We start from the raw sequence: 17,414 nt of genomic DNA on the forward strand, positions 1-17,414 counted from the left end.
AATTTAATCTGTGAAGGGTTAAAAAGTAAATTTTCTTAGTATTTGAAGTCCATCATTCTGGAAAGGAAAAATATTATTTACAAGTGGAAAACAGGAGTAAATGTTCTGACTCAACGGGCATCCATTTGCATTTTAAATGTTAAAGTTAGAGCAGTAAGAAAAAGACTGAACACTTACATCTTGTTCAGAAGGGTTAAAGAAGAAAGCATATGGCAGCATGACTTAAGTTTGCAAAGCTGCATGTAAATTAATTCTATAATTCTGGAATAATTTCCTTCGAACAGATAACAACAAAATAGAGATTTTCGGCCATAATGCAGAGCAATATGTTTGGAAGAAACAAGCACTGCATATCAACACAAACACCTCAATTCAACTGTCAAACACAGTGGTAGTGAACTGATGATTTGGGGTATTTTGCAGCCATAGGGCCTGGGCACCATGCAGCCATTGAATTGACCATTACCCCATGTGTCTGACAACTAAAGCTTGAACCAAACTGGATCATTGACAGGACAATTATCCCCAACAAAATAGCAAATCTACAACAGAATGGCTAAAATAACAACAACTAAGGTGTTACAATGGCCCAGTCAAAGTTCAGACCTTAACCTAACTAAAAGGCAGTAGTGGGGACTTAAAAACAAGTGTGGAAAAGCCTGTAAATCTGAATAAACCGAAGCAATATTGGAAGGAAGAGTGGAACACAATTCCTCCACAACAAAATGGGAGACTAATGAAGTCATACAGAAAACTATTACTGGGAATTATTGCTTCTAAAGGTGGCTCCAAGTTGTTGGATAATAGGGTGTACTTATAAGAGATATTTTCTTGTGGTGTTTTTGTGGGACCGACATCCTAAGAGAGACAAACCTACATAATACATGGACACTCAGCATTTTCTGTGCAGTCAGACTACCTGCTCCATCATGCAGGACAGATGTGGGTCAAACACAACAAGTGCAGTACACAAACTCAGTTAATTAAAGAAAGTAGTTGTGTGTAATCACAGTAATATGTGGAACCATTCCCACTAAAGTCTTCAGATTTAAATAATAATCTAGAGGAAACCTCTTAAGTCAAAGTTCCTTTAAGTTACTACTCTTTTGTGATGTAACAGCACAAAAAATAAGTTACAAATGTTACCCACACATGAATGACCTGGATTGAGATGAGGAGTCTCATTTTTCAAAGCTGTCCCAGGATAATATAAGACACAATGTGACACATTCAGTGGGGACATGGTGACAGATTGCTGCAGAATATTAGCACTGTTTGTTTCTCATTTTAGTTTTTTTGTCCTTTTCTGTCGATAAGTGCTCACTTTGCCGGCCCCTCCTCTTAACTCCATCAGGGTTAAGAGGGCTGTGGTAAGTGGCCAGCGGCATGCTGGGAGGGTAGGTGGTGAGGCTGTGTGGGTGGCGAGTCTGTTACGCCTGCCAACTGCTCAAGTACAGTGATGAATGCTGCTCAGAGATGGAGAGCTAAACAGACAAACAAGCAAAGCAGAAAACACTGGATTCTTCATTTATGTCACCTGGGATTAGTTCAATTATTTCCTGATTTTTTTGATCTGACAAAACAATCCAAATGAAAATCTCTTAACACCAGAGAGATGATCTTTAAGGTTGAATTTTGATCATTTCTTAATTATTCCTTGACATTTATCTGGATATGTCAAGAGGCAGTTGGGGTTGTTCATTAATTTTATGCCCTGGTTATGGTTAGATAAGCAAAATTAATATCTGTAATACAATGTATTTATTAATTTTTGTTTTACTTTTGTATCAATCTTTGTTTTCTATTAGTACTATGTGCTGCTGTTTACTGAGGACAACTTTACAAGTACAAGATAATCATGTTAAAAGATAATTTCAGTTAATTTAAAGATGTAAAAGTTCTGTTTAACATGTCCAATTATGCTCTCGGGCTTTGGGAGAACAATAGTCCAGGTATGTTTCTTCAGCAAAGAGCTGTATAGAACAGCTCTGTTGAGTTTAAAATTGTGGCATTGAAAGACAGCTTATAAAGCTGTTTATGCCTCACTAGCTATCAGCAAATCCACATAACCTGCAACCAATGTATTTTAGTTTCTTAAAAGAAAGTATTAAATGCCCTCCGCACAACTTCCAAGTGTGGAGTAAATGTCTTATGCTTTATATGCAGACAAGCTGCCATAAGAAAATAACGCTCACCATACAATGAATTTCTTACCGTAGCAAACACAATTTGATCACCAGATAAATCACGTTAGCACACATTTTTCAGACATGTCAAACATTAATTCAAATAGGCCAGTAATTACCCAATAATAGGCTTACTTAATCTCACGCTACACCATCTGCACTGATGAAGTTTAACTCACCTTGGCATGCAGGATGCTTGAAATCGGTTCAGTTAGTTCAAGTGGTTTTTGTATTTGTTTGTAACAATCTACATTAACATATCAAGCCCTTGTATGCTTGTAAAACTTGTATATAATTGCAGCATTTTTGCCCTACAGGGTATGAAAAACTAAAATAAACAACATTGTATGGGTGATTTTCAATTTTTGTAAAGATTTGACCTGCCAGTACAGATTATAGCCATTCACAATTTCTCTTTGAAAATGTAAAAAAAGAAGATAGATGAACACCATCAAAATATGTTTTTCTGGTTTTCCTGCCATTAGCATTCATTGGTTATTTATGGAAAAGAGGCAATGTCACACCACCGTGTGAGAAAGCAATCACTTTAAAACAAGGTTTTACTTCTTTTTTATTGTTTTAGAAAAAAAGAATCATTTGGAGCAGACATTTTAAACTGCAGGATTAAAGCCACATTAGTGATTAGTGCAGTTAGCGTGGCTCACATTACAAAAACGCAATAGCCAGCCTCTGTTCTGAGATTTCCAAAAGACTGGATTAATAAATCTAGTAATTTCAATGACAGAGTTTGAATGCTCAAAAGAATAAAAGAGCGGTCTGTTTTTACTCTACTTAGCTTTCTATTTAATGCAAAACGTCTTGCTATTTGATTGTTCTTTCTACAGTAACAGCGTCCAATGCGAAGAATGTTGTCACAACCTAGTAAATGGACAGAATTTAAATACCACTTTTCTTTTTATACCGAACACTCTAAGCGCTCAATGTTACAGCCACATTCACTCAATTGCTCTCACATTCACACAAGCTGATATCGGTGTGTGAATGGTTGGTAGGCAACTCGGAAAGTAATTTAGGAGTTGGTAGGCAACGTGGGGTTAAGTGCCTTGCCCAGGGACGCATCAACATGTAGCAGTGTGTTCTTCCCATTGAACTACAGTCGCCTATGTAGGGTGTGTTGACTGACTGAAAAAACAGATTGGAGTTTTAAGTTTTCAACCAACAGATGTTGGATTAAGGCTAATTTAAACTAGAAATTCATCTGATTTCAGTGAACAGCAGATGTTTTGGTAGATCCCTACAAAAAACTAGTTTGATATTCAGTGTGGGCCTGTGTATGGATGAATGATTTAGCTAGCCCAGGACAGACAAGACAAGATTCTGAATGCATTAAGAAAATTGGGAAAATGTGGTGAATCTGATTAGAAATTATTTTAAAATAGTCCCAACCTATATTTTCATCTTGCCTACAGTATGTCTACAGTACATACCATAAGGTATGTACCAGTATAGAGCATTGATATCAGGCTCTGAAAGGACCTTCAAGAAAACCTCCTAAGACATCTCCTAACTTAGGGGAGACAGTAACGTAACCCCTTTCAAGATAATATGTGTCCAAATCCTATGTGCATGTTTTAAACACATTTCTTAATTTGTCTAACAGTCATTACGTGTGTTTGATCATCCCTGATGCATTTAGCTTTGGCCTGGTTCTATTTTGTGACCCCCTTTTTGTTCCAGGCCAAAGAGATGCTGCTACCAACCCTGCTTAACATAGTGTTGAACACTAAGGGAAGGCCAAAGACCTGCCTCATCTCCTGTCACTGACGGTCAGTGTAAGGAGCTCCGTGGTAAATGCAGTGACAGCGGCATGTTGAACAGGCGCCTTAAAGGAACCCCCAAACAACACCACTTCATGAGGAACATAAAAAGCTGCTTCAAAGCAGCCCCCACGTGAACCAACCTCAACTTCTTTAACGATGGCTTGAAGCCTGCTGTGCTGGTAATTAGCAGGGGATTCAGGATGAAGAGTCATTATATGCCTGAATGAACAATAAACTGAGTTTTCTGATGGGTGACACAACACATTGAGCTCTGGTTGAAATGTGGGGGTGGAGCTTGGTCAGAGGACACCTGTGGACACAAATCTCATGGAAAATTACTGCTAAAAAAAACTGCATGAAATTATTGCTGATTTGGTTAAAGTGTGAGAAAGTATACTGAAAAAAAACTGGAACAAATAAAAAGATTAAACCAATGAAATGCAGAATTTGGATAAATTAAAATCTTACCATAACCTGTGGAAATTCAGAAAAATGCTAAATTTTCCAAATAACATAATTACTAAATCTATTGGCCACAACAAACAAGGGCTGGACAAGGTTGTCTTTTGTTCCTGATACCAATATTTCTTATTTACTAGAATACCTACAGACTCCTTAACCATAGAACACAGATAGCATGCAAAGGTTTTAAACCACCTCTAATTTCCATTACGTTTTTTATTTAAGCAGCCAGGCCTTCTTGGGACCTTTTAAAGTGGTATTGATTCACAGATCTCCAAACGTTTTGAGACTGTTTCAGAGGGGGACTTTCGCTTCTTTTTAGCGCACTTTCTTTCCTCTACGTGACCATACCAACAAACTGTACTGTATGTATGTATGAAAAGCAGGAATGGGCAAAAAATCTCACAAATGCATAGTATCTAAAAGCCATGACTTTACGAACTGGGAAAAAGCACTGCAAAGATCCGACCAAGAACCTGAAAGATCATCATTCAACTGATAATCTACTGAATGCCAGGTTTGCAGCTAGTGGCTCTTTGGGAATGGTCTTTTGGAAGTAGAATTGTATTTTCCATGGCATATAAGATTTTACTGCTTTTATTTATAACTTCAACAGAAAACGAGTAATTCAATATTCTATATAAAGCACTCCAAACAGAAGTAATGTAAGAATGTCAGGAAATAATAACATGCAGGATTCCATAAGACTTGCCTACTTGTATTCAATCTGCACTGTGAACAAGTTGCGGCTTCCTGGTGATCTATGACAGCGACAGGCGATAACGGGTAGCTATATGGAAGGCCCAGAGAGTTATATATTTAAAGTGCAAGTTTCATCATATTCTCCAAGCAACCAGTCGTGACGACACGCAGTGTCTCCCAGCCAGCTATTGCCTGGGCACATCAACTGTGTCACAGATAATGTCGGAGATGAGTCTTGGAATAAATTGATTCATGTTTTTGGCCTGATTTTTTATAAATGCCAACTGTGAAGAATGCAGTGGTTGCGGAACTAATTTAAAACTGTAGTTTTCCAGACTTATATCTAATTAAAATGGAAAAGTTTGCTCTGTTAAATTCTTGGTGTCACATATAAAACAGTTCGATGTCGAGATTTTTTCCTACAGAGCAGTTTAATGTGTGACACTGAGTATGTGTACGCGGTTGTAAATATTAAGCTTTGTGTGGACATGCTGTTGGGAGATTTCTACATGAATTATCATTGCTTAGTTTAAAAAGATTCTTTATCTTTATGATTTACCATTAAAAGACATTTTCATTTATTTAGTTTGGTGAACTTTTATAGAAGTGGTTTGAATACATTTTACATTTATCTTTGAAGTATTTTTATGAACTATTAACAAAATTGTCATCTTGTCTTAGAGTTGCATTTGGGTGGTTGCTATGCAGACTGAGCAGGAACTTGTTCGTGTGCGGAGGAGTTTGGGAAGCAGTCTGTTCGCACCCCAGCCAATCTACGTGTCCTTGAATGCCAGATGTGGACATGTGTGCTGTATCAGTATCTGGTCAGAACCAGTTTTATTCAGTAGGACTTGTATTTGTGAAACTGTGTGTAGCCACACTCACGATGTTGTAACATGAGTGTTTTTTTGTTCTTTCTTTAATAAAAGGCTGTGACACAGGGCAGCTCCTCTGAGAGAATGATCTGTCTCTCCCTGGCCAGCCAAAGATAACTTTGACTCACTTGTGTCTTCACTGCATACCTTGTCTGAGTTTATCATTGTGTCTAACTCTGACACATGTCCAGCGAACATCCACTTAAAGTTCACATTGAGTCTGCCTCAAGAATGCGCGGATGTCCGCGGAGTCAAGTACGCCAGACTCTGTGGGAGCTTTTAGTTTAAACCTTTTAGGACCAAACAACATGTTGTTGAGGGAAAACTAACTGCAAACACACTCATACCATTTGAAAGGCAACACGGATGGTGTCCTTGAAATGCTGTTTTAACAGCCACATTACTGTAGTGTACTTAAATACGCATGAGTAACAAAACCCACTGATAGTGTGGAGAAAAATAAGTCTTGTACAAGCACCGCATGGCTTGCTAACAGAATAGGTTCCTCTGGTGACACAGCTGTGGGGAGGCCTGTGCTCATCAGAGTAACAGTACTGGAAATTTGTGTCATGCATTAATGCCCAAGTTGGCATTCTAGATGTAACATCATTCTTCAGCAACTTTTAAAGGCATCCTCAGCTGCCTTGTTATCACTTTTTATTATTACTACATTACTGTTAGCCCCCAAAAAATTAACCTCTTTGAAACACCTAATGGAGTTGAAAATGCCATTGGGTGTTTAATACAGTTATGAGTAACAACAGTATTTTCACACTGGTTTATTGAAGGCGCTTTCCAGTTTTCAACCTAATCAAGCTCTTTCAAGATATGGCCTTTTGGTTTTAATCTTAAGTTAAAAGTAGATAGTTCCCACATCAATGTATAGAGCTTGCCAACTTAGAGCCTCCTCACTTAGGGTAGATTTTTTATGTATGTTTTAGCAAGGGTTATTTACTTTTCTTTATAAGTGAAATTAAAGAAGCATGGGGTGTGGACCAAACTGTGACGCATTAACTCAAATCCTGGACAACTATTGATCAGGATAACATTAAATACTGAAAGAAATTCTGGGTGCATTTTAGGGAAATTTGATGAAATGAGGAACATATCACTTTGAACTAAATTAAACAAATTGGATCAGTTAAATGCCTTTGAACACTAATTGTGTTAAGATACATTAATTCTGCACTCAATGAAAGAATACTTGCTTGACAATGACTGATTTTTGTGTCTGAAAACTGCTTTTATCCATTAACAACCATCCTATAATTGCAACAACATACCATTCTGAATATTTCTTCTTGGAGTGATCTTCTCAGCAAACCTGGCTTCTTTTTGAAACGTGTTTGTGCAATAAAACAAAAAAGGGGACAATTTTTCTCCTTGAAGCAGTACCTACAGACAGGAAATGAAAACATCAGAGCAGTAAAAACAGTCTCTAATCTCGTTTATCTGACTGCGCCTCATAGTCTGCTCTGCCTCCCAGAGTCAACTACGCATGGCCATCTGACTGACGCCAACTTGGCCATCCACAGCAACAGGTGCCAAAGAGTCATTACCGGGGCAACAGAGGCTCTTTGCATCAGCGACAGAGAGACAAGTGGAGAGATGAAGACAACTCACAGGCTGCTGAGTTCAGCAGGAGAAAATAATTTGATGTAATCACACAACACAGAGTTACCTAGAGAACTGGTCATGTTCACACCGGTGCTGCATCTGAGCCTATATTTCCACAAAGGGTATTCAAATATATATTTATCATAACAGTTTTGGCATTAATTCTAAAAGAGTTGCAACTGTTTTGTTCTAATATGGAATTTGAAGCCCTAGAAATACGCAGCTCCTGTTACTCACTGGACATGCAGACTAGTATATGAGCAAAATTATGAGGGAGTTTAGTCATTCCAGCGGAAAATTGAAGAGGTCAAAATCATGTTGCGTTATAGCGAGACGCGGCCCACCAAAAGCCCATTAACTGTCTGAGTGGTCATTAAGAAGCAATAAATGTCAAATATTTTACAGTGAGTGGAAACAAAAACGAAATCTAACACAGGTGCGAGACTCATAAAAAGCTAGATGAGCGTTGGTGACTCAGTTTTTCAGAATGACTCATCGATTTGGAGTCTAGATGTTTGATGAGCTGCTGAGGGAACCTGAGCAGGTGGGAGGAGACTGACAGGTGGTTGCCTGAGACAAACAGAGGAGCAAAGATGTGCAGAGTAACATATACACCTAACAGAAAGGCTGAGGTACCTAGGAGTATGTGGTAATAGAGTTATTGTTTTCACACTTATGGTAGAGGTCAATAAACAAGGGAGGGAGTAAAATTGACCAGTTTGGAACACAAAAAAAGGCACTTTGCATGTTTAGAGTATTGTCCTTTCATCACAAAGAAAGACAAATTAAATGGGAAAAAGGTAAAATAATCCCTACTCGTTGCAGCAGTTAAGTTCTGGGCAAATACAGTAGGTTCCTAGTATATTGGAAACACACCTTTAGATGTCCTGGTCCAACCTGAACAGGCTTATGGTGATCAACAGAAATACAAAATGAAAAATGCCTTAAATTATTAATTTTGTTAACTAATCCATAACCATTGTTCTTATTTTAAAAATGCTTTTATTTTAAGCAAACTGCTGTTGTCTCCCTGTCTGTTTACACATATTAGTACCCATGTCTGTGCACTAATGTCCAGTAACTACAGACTGTCAAGAGTGGTCTCTAGCAGGGCTGTTAGACCAAAACCTTCATCCGTTGACCCATCGCCAGCTTCACCAGAGAACCTTGTACTGAGGCTTTCACATGGCAAACAGCACCGGCAGCCCTGCGCTCTGAAATACTTTCATCCACAGCAAAACAGAAAGAGTTTTCAAAGTAATATGTGCAAAACTGCCATGCTGTGAGCTATGATGTATATTTGTCCTGTGATAAAAGCAACACAGAGACACAGAGAAAAAGAGCAACAAGGGAAATAAAATTGTGATAACAGTTTATGATCTAGACAACATTGTTGAGCTCGTGAAGGAGCTGTTTTCTCCTGGACCAGCTACTCCCTTCTCCCCCGTTTGATAGATATCTTGTCTGTTGGCTGCACAAGTTTGTGTCACAGCGCACAGCTGTCAAAACTCAAGAAATGTCAACTCTGACGACTCAAAGGTTCAGGCTCCACTGCTCCACTTTGTTTTAAAAAGACAATGCACAAAGGAAAACCTGTCCAAATTCCCTTTCGGTTCACATTTGCACACAGTATGGTAGGCAATATGTAATGAAATGTCTTCTGAGTGTAGTTTGTGTTTAAGGTTTAAAAATTGCAGTTACTACTGGGGCCTTTTGCAAACATTAACTGCCCATCTCTTTCTTTTAAACATCTACTTCTCAAATAGCTCCTCATGCAGTGGTTGAAAATTATTCTAACCTCATATTGGGAGTCTGAGAAAATCCATACTGTATATTTTAATTTTCAAAAAGATTGAATTTTGTTTTTGTTTCTCTGTTAGTCATGTTGAGAAAAATTAACTGGAAAAAAACTGCAAAGGAGCACTCTGTGTAAGGAATCTACAAGAGTCTCACTTTTCAACGGCTGATGGCGTATCAGAACCGAGCCGGCTCCCGTGTGCGGCCTGTGATTGTAGCATCAGATGAGACCAACAGACTGGGCGAACCTGTGTGTGTCGCTGTCACTCAAAGCTGTCACTGCTCAGGAGAAAAATGCCGTTCGATGCCGCAGCTTTAATCATCTGCTTGGCACTGCCAGTTTTTTGTATGACAACAGCACAATGATGCAGATAATGGAAGCATATTCTCCTCAAAACATTGCAGGCAGCTCAGTGATGGGAGCATATAATAGTTCAGTTGCTGATACATGTTATGCATGTTATTTTTGCTGAGTTGGAATTCAAATGGAGTCAAGCAAATTATTACAAAAGAGACAAAGTGTAAGACAAAATCTGAATACAAATTATTCTGTGCAGTTTGTGATTTCTTTAGCAGAACACTAAGTTTTTATGCGCTGAATGGGTACAGAAAGTCTCAGGTTTAAGTCTAGTTTAGACCCAACGTTGAGGCGACGAATCAGCAAGAATGGATTAGTAAAATATGGATAATTGTTTAATTGAAATAAAAAAAAAAACATCTGATGTACACAACCAATCAAATAAACAAGTGATTGAGATAAAAAAAAGTCTAGACAAGACAAATGGATTATTAAATATTGAGGTGAAGATGTGTTGGAAACCTTCAGTCCTGGCATTCTATAAGCAATAAACTTCATCTCCTGTTAAGTTAGACTATGTCCCAGGTGTCATATAAAGAAAATGTGTGATGCTCTTTGTTGTTTTTTTATTTTCTCTAAAATAAATAAGCACTGGTCGGTGCTCTGTATTTGCCGGAGAGAGGTACAGATTTCAGCTGAACGTGTGTCTTCTTCATCCACATTCTTTCCTGCTCTGAGAAGCCTCGTGAGATTTTGAACAGTTTATCGAAGGTGTTACCAAAACATAACAGCGGGCAAGGGAAGCAGAATCATCAGCCTAACAACCCCTGAACACAATCAGTGTTACAAATAGTCAGAATAAACCCAGAGCAATTGAGCTCAGGTATTTAAGCCAGCTGCAATGGATGATTAACAGAAAAGTAGGAACAGACAGTTCACATCAACAAGTTATCTCTCAGTAAAGGCTTATTGTGCTCCCTTCTAAAGTCATAACGATTTGTTTATGGATTCATAATAGTACTGTTTCTAAGAAGAAACTGTGTTTTCAAAACCATAACAAGGAGTTTTAATGACTTGAGTATATATATGTTCTTGATGGCATGAAGAGTGAAACAAAATGAGTCCATTTTCATAATTAAACGTAGGCTAAGCATGGGAGAAAATCAATAAAGAATTCAACTTGTCATTTCTGTTTGTTTTAGCTCTTTTTAGTGTGTTTTAGTGGTTTCCACGCATGCACAGACCTCACAGCGGTTTAGTAAACAGTATGGTGCGTCTGGCTCCTTTGAAGTCAGTGGCTGCTTTTGCTCTACGAAAAGGTTAAAAAAAAAATATATATATATATATATGATAGTCCTCTCGTGATGAAGCAGGAATGCAGGAATGGTCTGCGCCTTTGACACAGGGACCCGGGTTCCAATCTCGGTTGCATCAGAAATGGTATCTGCCGTAAAAGCTAGCCAACTCTGTGTGCAAGTTGTACTGACTTGCTGTGGCGACCCCTGCATAAGGGAGTAAGCTAAAAGGACTCATCATTTAAGGAAATAATAATAATTAAATAATAATAAACATTATTTAAATCAAGGATCTTAAAAATAAACAGTGCTTTATTCTTTTAATTTTGTGAGAGCTGTTGTTTGTGTTGTGAAATCGACTCTATTGTTGTCTAGACAGAGAAATAAACCCAAAACCTAAAATAAATAAACCTAAAAATAAAGATGAGCCAGATGTAAGTAAATCATCAAAATAAAGGTATGATTTTTGCTCTATCACTATGAGTTACTGTGGCTTGTCTCTCACCCATTTCCACACACCACCCATCAAACAGGGTCTGTTGTAGGTGCGCGTGCACGGTGGCACGCACACGCACCTATTGATTGAAAATCGTATTTCCTTGATGCCCAAAAAGCACCTACCAGTGTGGCAGCCCCGGGGCGAATTAAATAAAGCTAATCGATGCTATGGCTGCTATAAATAATTCAAACTCTTCATCATCCATCAGCAGCCGAGATGCTGCTGCTGCCTGTTGTGACTGCGGAGGACCGGAGCCGGCCTCCAGCTTCCTCCCCACCAATGATTTTTTTTTTTTTTTTTTGGTGGAAAAACCTCGACCTCCTATTCTTCCCCTCTTTCTCATCACCCACTCTTATCCAGGCGGTATGGCGGCAGGATCCGCCTTCACCTGGACGGAGGGAGAAGACGCCGAGCAGGTGGGTGACGGAGGAGGGAGTATAATCATCCGCAGTTTTGTGCAGAACAAACACAAACCCCGTGGTTTCGGCACGGAGAGCGCGCAGTTTTCCCGCATTTTGCAGCGGAGGAAAGCGGACACCTGCCGCCCGTCAGCTGTCTGCATGTGCTTATCTGCACCGTCACACAGCAGTAACATAATAAAAATGTTGATCAAAACTGTGCGCTGCTTTTTCCTCCACATCTTCGCCTCACTGAAACCATACGAGCTGCAGCAGACGAGCACATCCTTAAAGAAAGCAGCAAAACACCAAGCGACCCTCCCCGCAGCCCCTCCCAGGATATTGTCTCCGCGCACGGTGCGTTTGGTTTCACTGACCTGATGCTTCTGGAGAGGGCGAGGTGGCGAAAGGGATCCCGGCGAGTCTGCAGCCAAACCTCTGTGTGATGCCCGTCCTATATCCCGTCTCTCTCTCCACCACTGCCACCACCAACACCCCCTCCTGCGCACCATTACCTCACAGCCTCCTCTCAGCTCCTCCAAGACGGGAGAGAGAGCATATGTCCGCTCGGTCTGAATGAGAAAACATTTGATTGTAAACACACGGGTGCATTTAAACACACAAAAATATCATGGAAAAGTTCATTTGTTTCAGTAATTAAATTAAAAAACTTATATACAGTGGAGGTTGATGCAGGACTAATGCTGCTCCCTACCCAGGGCGACATGGCCAAAGGAGGCGTCACAGCTCCCAAAATAAAAGAAGGCATCAATCATCTAATATCATCACTCATTTGCATGTTCCTTCCACAGGGGTGGGTGCCACACTGATGCTGAAGTCATTTATTTAAACTAAAATTAAAGGGCAGTTTCACAGCTTTTACTGACTCTTGGCTGCATTTGATATTTGATCTTTAGTTTAATTCAATACAGTTTATTTATATATATATTATCTTTTATTTATATTTTCTATGGAAAAGAAAAGTCAAACATTAAAGGCAACAGTAGCCCCTTTAGTGGCCTCATCCAGGAGAGAAAAACAGCTATGCAGATAAGCTCTGGGCCTGTTTTCAAGCCTATAGAATGAAAGAGCACACAGTTAATCACAGTAAAAGCTTGTTTAAAAGCTATGTTTAGAAGAGAGACAGGGTTAAACACTGAGACAGGGCCATGTGTTTCATTGGTAGGAAAGCATTAAGTTCATGGCAGTAGTAGCCAATGCCTCACTCTAGGAAAGTGTCACAACTAAACATTTGTATTTTTGTTTTTATTTTATTATTAAATTATTATATACATTATGTTCCTATCCAAGGAAATAACACAAAAGGTGTTTATTTCTTGCTATATTTACTTGTATATTATACTTCTTTTGAAGTACTTTATTTCCACTTTTAGTCAATTTATTTCGTTATAATTCTAAGGTTTTTTTCTGTTATTTTCTTCATTCTTAATGTACAGCACTTGAAGATCTCTCTTCAGTGCCTGCTGTTTTTAATGTGCTTTATAAATATTGTTGGCTTGGCTTAGAGAATCAGTTGTTGATGCCAATCAGTCTTGAAAGTGTTATAATGCCGCTTTATGAATAAAAATGTTGAAACTCCAGCATTCTCAAGTGAGAAAGATTATTTAATAGTAGAAAACATTTAAGACAGCTGCCAGTCATCCCGGTAGCCAGCGTTTCAGCAAATTCACCCCCAAGTCAGACTAGAAGAACTTGAAAAAAGACTGACCATGTTTGGCTTGTTTGGGAGAGTGGAAGGAGGATAGCATCTTCAAACAACAGCTGTACCCATGGTGATGGAGTGTTGATGATCTGGGCTTGTTTTGCAGCCAGGGGACCTGGGCACCTTGCAGTGACTCAGCTGACCATGAGCTCCTCTGTATACAAAAGTATTCCAGAATAAAATATGAGACCAGCTTTCTGACAGCTGAAGCTTGACCCTGACGGGTTCATGAAGAGAACAGACCTGATTAAATTACTGTGGTGGAACCTTAATAATGTCTCCACCACAATAATTTGTACAGGCTTTATTTTGTTCTGTGACCTTATTATTTTGCTAATTGATTAATCTGTTGACTATATTTTCGATTAATCCTTTTATAATCGGATAGCAAAAGCTGCTTAATAGGAGATTTTTTTACTGAATTTGAACCAGGTGAAGCTAATCCTGTCCCACTTGAGGAGTTCTGGAAAGAACATATTTATAGACAAAGAAGGCTTTTCATCTTAAATGCAAAATGTATATATTTTTTGTACAATTTTGGCCTAATTACTGCTCTAAGTGGGCTGTTCTTCAGCAAATGGCATGTTTTAGAATTTGTATACTCCAGTTAACGATTGATTATTAAATTAGTTGACAATTATTTCAGTAATTTATTAATCCAATTAATTGTTTCAGCCTTACTAATATGACCAACGGTAATAATAATTTTTATTATTATTTTTTATGCTGTTTGCTTTATTGTTAATGAATTAATGTCTAACACTTATCCAAAATAAATGTTTTCCATGAAAGTCCTGACTGTATTACAAAAGCTGTTTATTGTGTTTGCTAAACGATGTTTCAAAGTGCCTGTCAGAAGAAGTTGATATGCTCACAGATGTTACCTATAAAAACATTAAAGTTTATTACTTGAGGTTTTACAACCCGTGCAGTTGTTCGGAGGAACCCACTTCACAAACTTCTATGTTAGAAAGAAGTTTGATGGCCATAAAAAAATCTCCTGAGTCATTACCTGAGTGTCAAAGCCTGATGGCCACTAGTTATTGGAAGTGAAAGCCGCTATAGAAAAAGAGGTACATCTACAGCTCTACTGAGTTTATAATTCAATAAAAACAGCAAAACATGATCCAGAAGTTGAGGCAGAGCAGATGGTCGGGGGGCAGATGGTGCTTTAGTGCTTCATAAATAAAAAGTTGTGCCGCTGCCACATTCAGGTGTCAACAGCTTTCAGAGCGTAGCTGGAGGCTGCTGACGTAAAGCCTGCTGGAACACTAATGCACTCATTGTTAAAGTGTCATTACCAGCCTCATTTATCATCGGGCAAACACACATGGAGCACGCACAAATGCTTAGCAAACAGACAGGACAGGTGCTGCATGCTGCACATCACTCTAGCAACAAGGCTGTGTTGGGACTATGAATCTGAGAATATTATTTAATATTAATATTTTAATATTTTATCAAATAATATTTCGGTGTGTTAAGGATTGTCCTGTGAATACCAGCCCAGTAAGGCGATGGTATTAGGACAAAGTAGAAAGGTGTGAGACGAGCTCAGACAATATTGAACAGCATAAACTCTGCACACACATGGAATAAATTCACACAATTTCTTAAAATACAATAATTTATTAACAAAAATAAGTCAACTCAAAGTCAAACATATTTCAATCAACAAACTCTTTACTATGTTAAAACAATCCAACTAAACTACCAAGCAGAATTAAAGAATATGACTAATGGGCTATGTTCAATATAAACAAGTTGATTAAAGATGATTGAGAACCATGACCAAAAGAGTGATGCAACATTACCATGCAATGTTTATGTTTGAGAACCAAGGATTATCTTGAAGAATCTGGAAGTGAAGTGAAGTTAGTCTTGGAACCAACTTAGGCAATAATCAGCAAACGTTTAGACAACAATTCACAATGCAAGATCAGATCAAATATTATTTTAATAAGATAATGTTTTAAATAATGATCTGCTGAATAAAACCAACCTTCTGGATGAATTCTCAACAGTTTCTAATTAGCTGCCTTTATTTATTGAAATAATAATTGAAGAAATATTATTAAGGGAATATTTTGGAAAGAGCCAAATCTTTCTGGAGAAATGAAGCTTAATGGTGTTTACTTAGTTATCAAATTTAGTAAAATGACGTTAGGGACACATTATTTACTGGATTGAAAACTAAACCTTTCTGGGTAAATATTATTTGGCAGCAAGCACATGTCCTTAGCTGTTAGCAGTTAAGCTAACAAGGAAGCTGCTGGCTTATCACCAGATTCAAACACACACCTTTAAAAATACCGTTAATAAAAGGGTTAAAATGCATAAGCGCGGACGGCACATTATGATAAATCTTCTGTTTAAAATCACCCTTTAATAAAGTGTGTCTTAACTTTAAAAACATACAAAAAAAGACAACCTGAGCACGTGTGCTGCAGATAGTCTGCTAGCTTCAAGATAGCTGAGTTCAACACAAACAAAACCAAACTTCATAAAATGAAAAACGTTCAGATCATTTTAATCTAAATCACTTCTATGTTATTCTGCCCAAACACTTAACCTCATGAACTGTGGTGAGGAACATTGTCCAAGGCGAAGAAGTTTGAAGAAACGTCCCGATAGACAGCCCGTTCTATCCACTAACCACACTGCACGTTACCGTAACCACGGTGATGGGGTCTCTGCTGCCTTCCTTCCAGACTGGGAGACCGCTCCGCTCGGCTTCATAGAGACCGCTTCTCTGTAGGGAACTTCTCTGGGACAGTTTGCTTCTGCAGGCCTCAGAGAGAAAGTAAGCAATTCTTACACCTTAATTTCCCAGTTCATGAATGAAAATACCAGATACACAGACAGTATTTCATTCGTACTTAACTTTGCATATGATCGATGATTGTATGACATCCTTGGATCCAGTTGAAGAGTTTATGTCTGTTTGCCAGCAAAGAGACATCAGCGCGCTTGTCTCCCCTATCCGGTCCCTCTGGAAGGCCGTGTGGAAGAGGTCGGCTTGTTGGAGAGGGGGTGCTCTTATTCAGGCTGGAAGTCAGTTAAATGCAATTTATTTTGAAAGTTCAGGAAAGTCTGTACCGGAGTTTATTGTTGAAATCCATGGCTGGGTCCCAACAGCTGAATGAATAACAAACTCAGAGCTCATAGTTTACATTGAACTGCATGATTTAAGAACTGAAACATTGAGTTGATTGGGTGTGAAGGTTGGGATATAAATTCATTGGCTGACTGTCAGCCTCCTGTTTGAAGGTTTTATTTCTTACTTGCAGTTTTTAGTTATTTGCCACCTCCTCATGCTATATGTAGCAGGAAGTGGCATGTTTTCATGTCACAAAGTAGAAACCATGCATGGGCCCTAGGCCTTCCAGCTTTTGAAGATCCTTCCCTCAAAATTCTTTGTAATAAGGTAGAGGTCTGTCATCAAAACTAAATTTAAAGGGGGAAAATAAAATATGTTGCAATAGTTCAACAAATACCCTCTACCTTTAGATATTTTTGCTAAAACCTAATAAAAAATAGGATGTATAGCAAGACATGAAGTTACATCAATTTTATGGAAAGACTGCAGCACTGAGACCTGCAAAGAGAAAATGAGTACAGACTGCATGAAGTCCATCAGTTATGACCATTACATGTGACATGATGCAGTGACAAATCCCATTCTCCAGAGTCAAGGCCACAACATTTACTGAAAAAAACTATCCTCGACATCTTCAATATACAAAAGCCAACCAACACTGCTTGAGGTTTTTCCACATTC

The 17,414-nt window shown here is 38.5% G+C and overlaps 1 protein-coding gene across 1 annotated transcript in view; it reads right to left on the reverse strand.

The window, feature by feature from the left end:
- Positions 1-12,484, reverse strand: part of LOC124860923 (complexin-2) — a 54,526-nt gene extending 42,042 nt beyond the window's left edge. The window contains exon 1 of the mRNA XM_047354532.1: positions 12,288-12,484. The gene's annotated coding sequence lies outside the window, so the exon portion shown is untranslated. The remainder of the gene's footprint in view (positions 1-12,287) is intronic.
- Positions 12,485-17,414: the final 4,930 nt, after the last annotated feature.

Source organism: Girardinichthys multiradiatus, chromosome 23, assembly GCF_021462225.1.
Source record: "Girardinichthys multiradiatus isolate DD_20200921_A chromosome 23, DD_fGirMul_XY1, whole genome shotgun sequence".
Taxonomy (NCBI): domain Eukaryota; kingdom Metazoa; phylum Chordata; class Actinopteri; order Cyprinodontiformes; family Goodeidae; genus Girardinichthys; species Girardinichthys multiradiatus.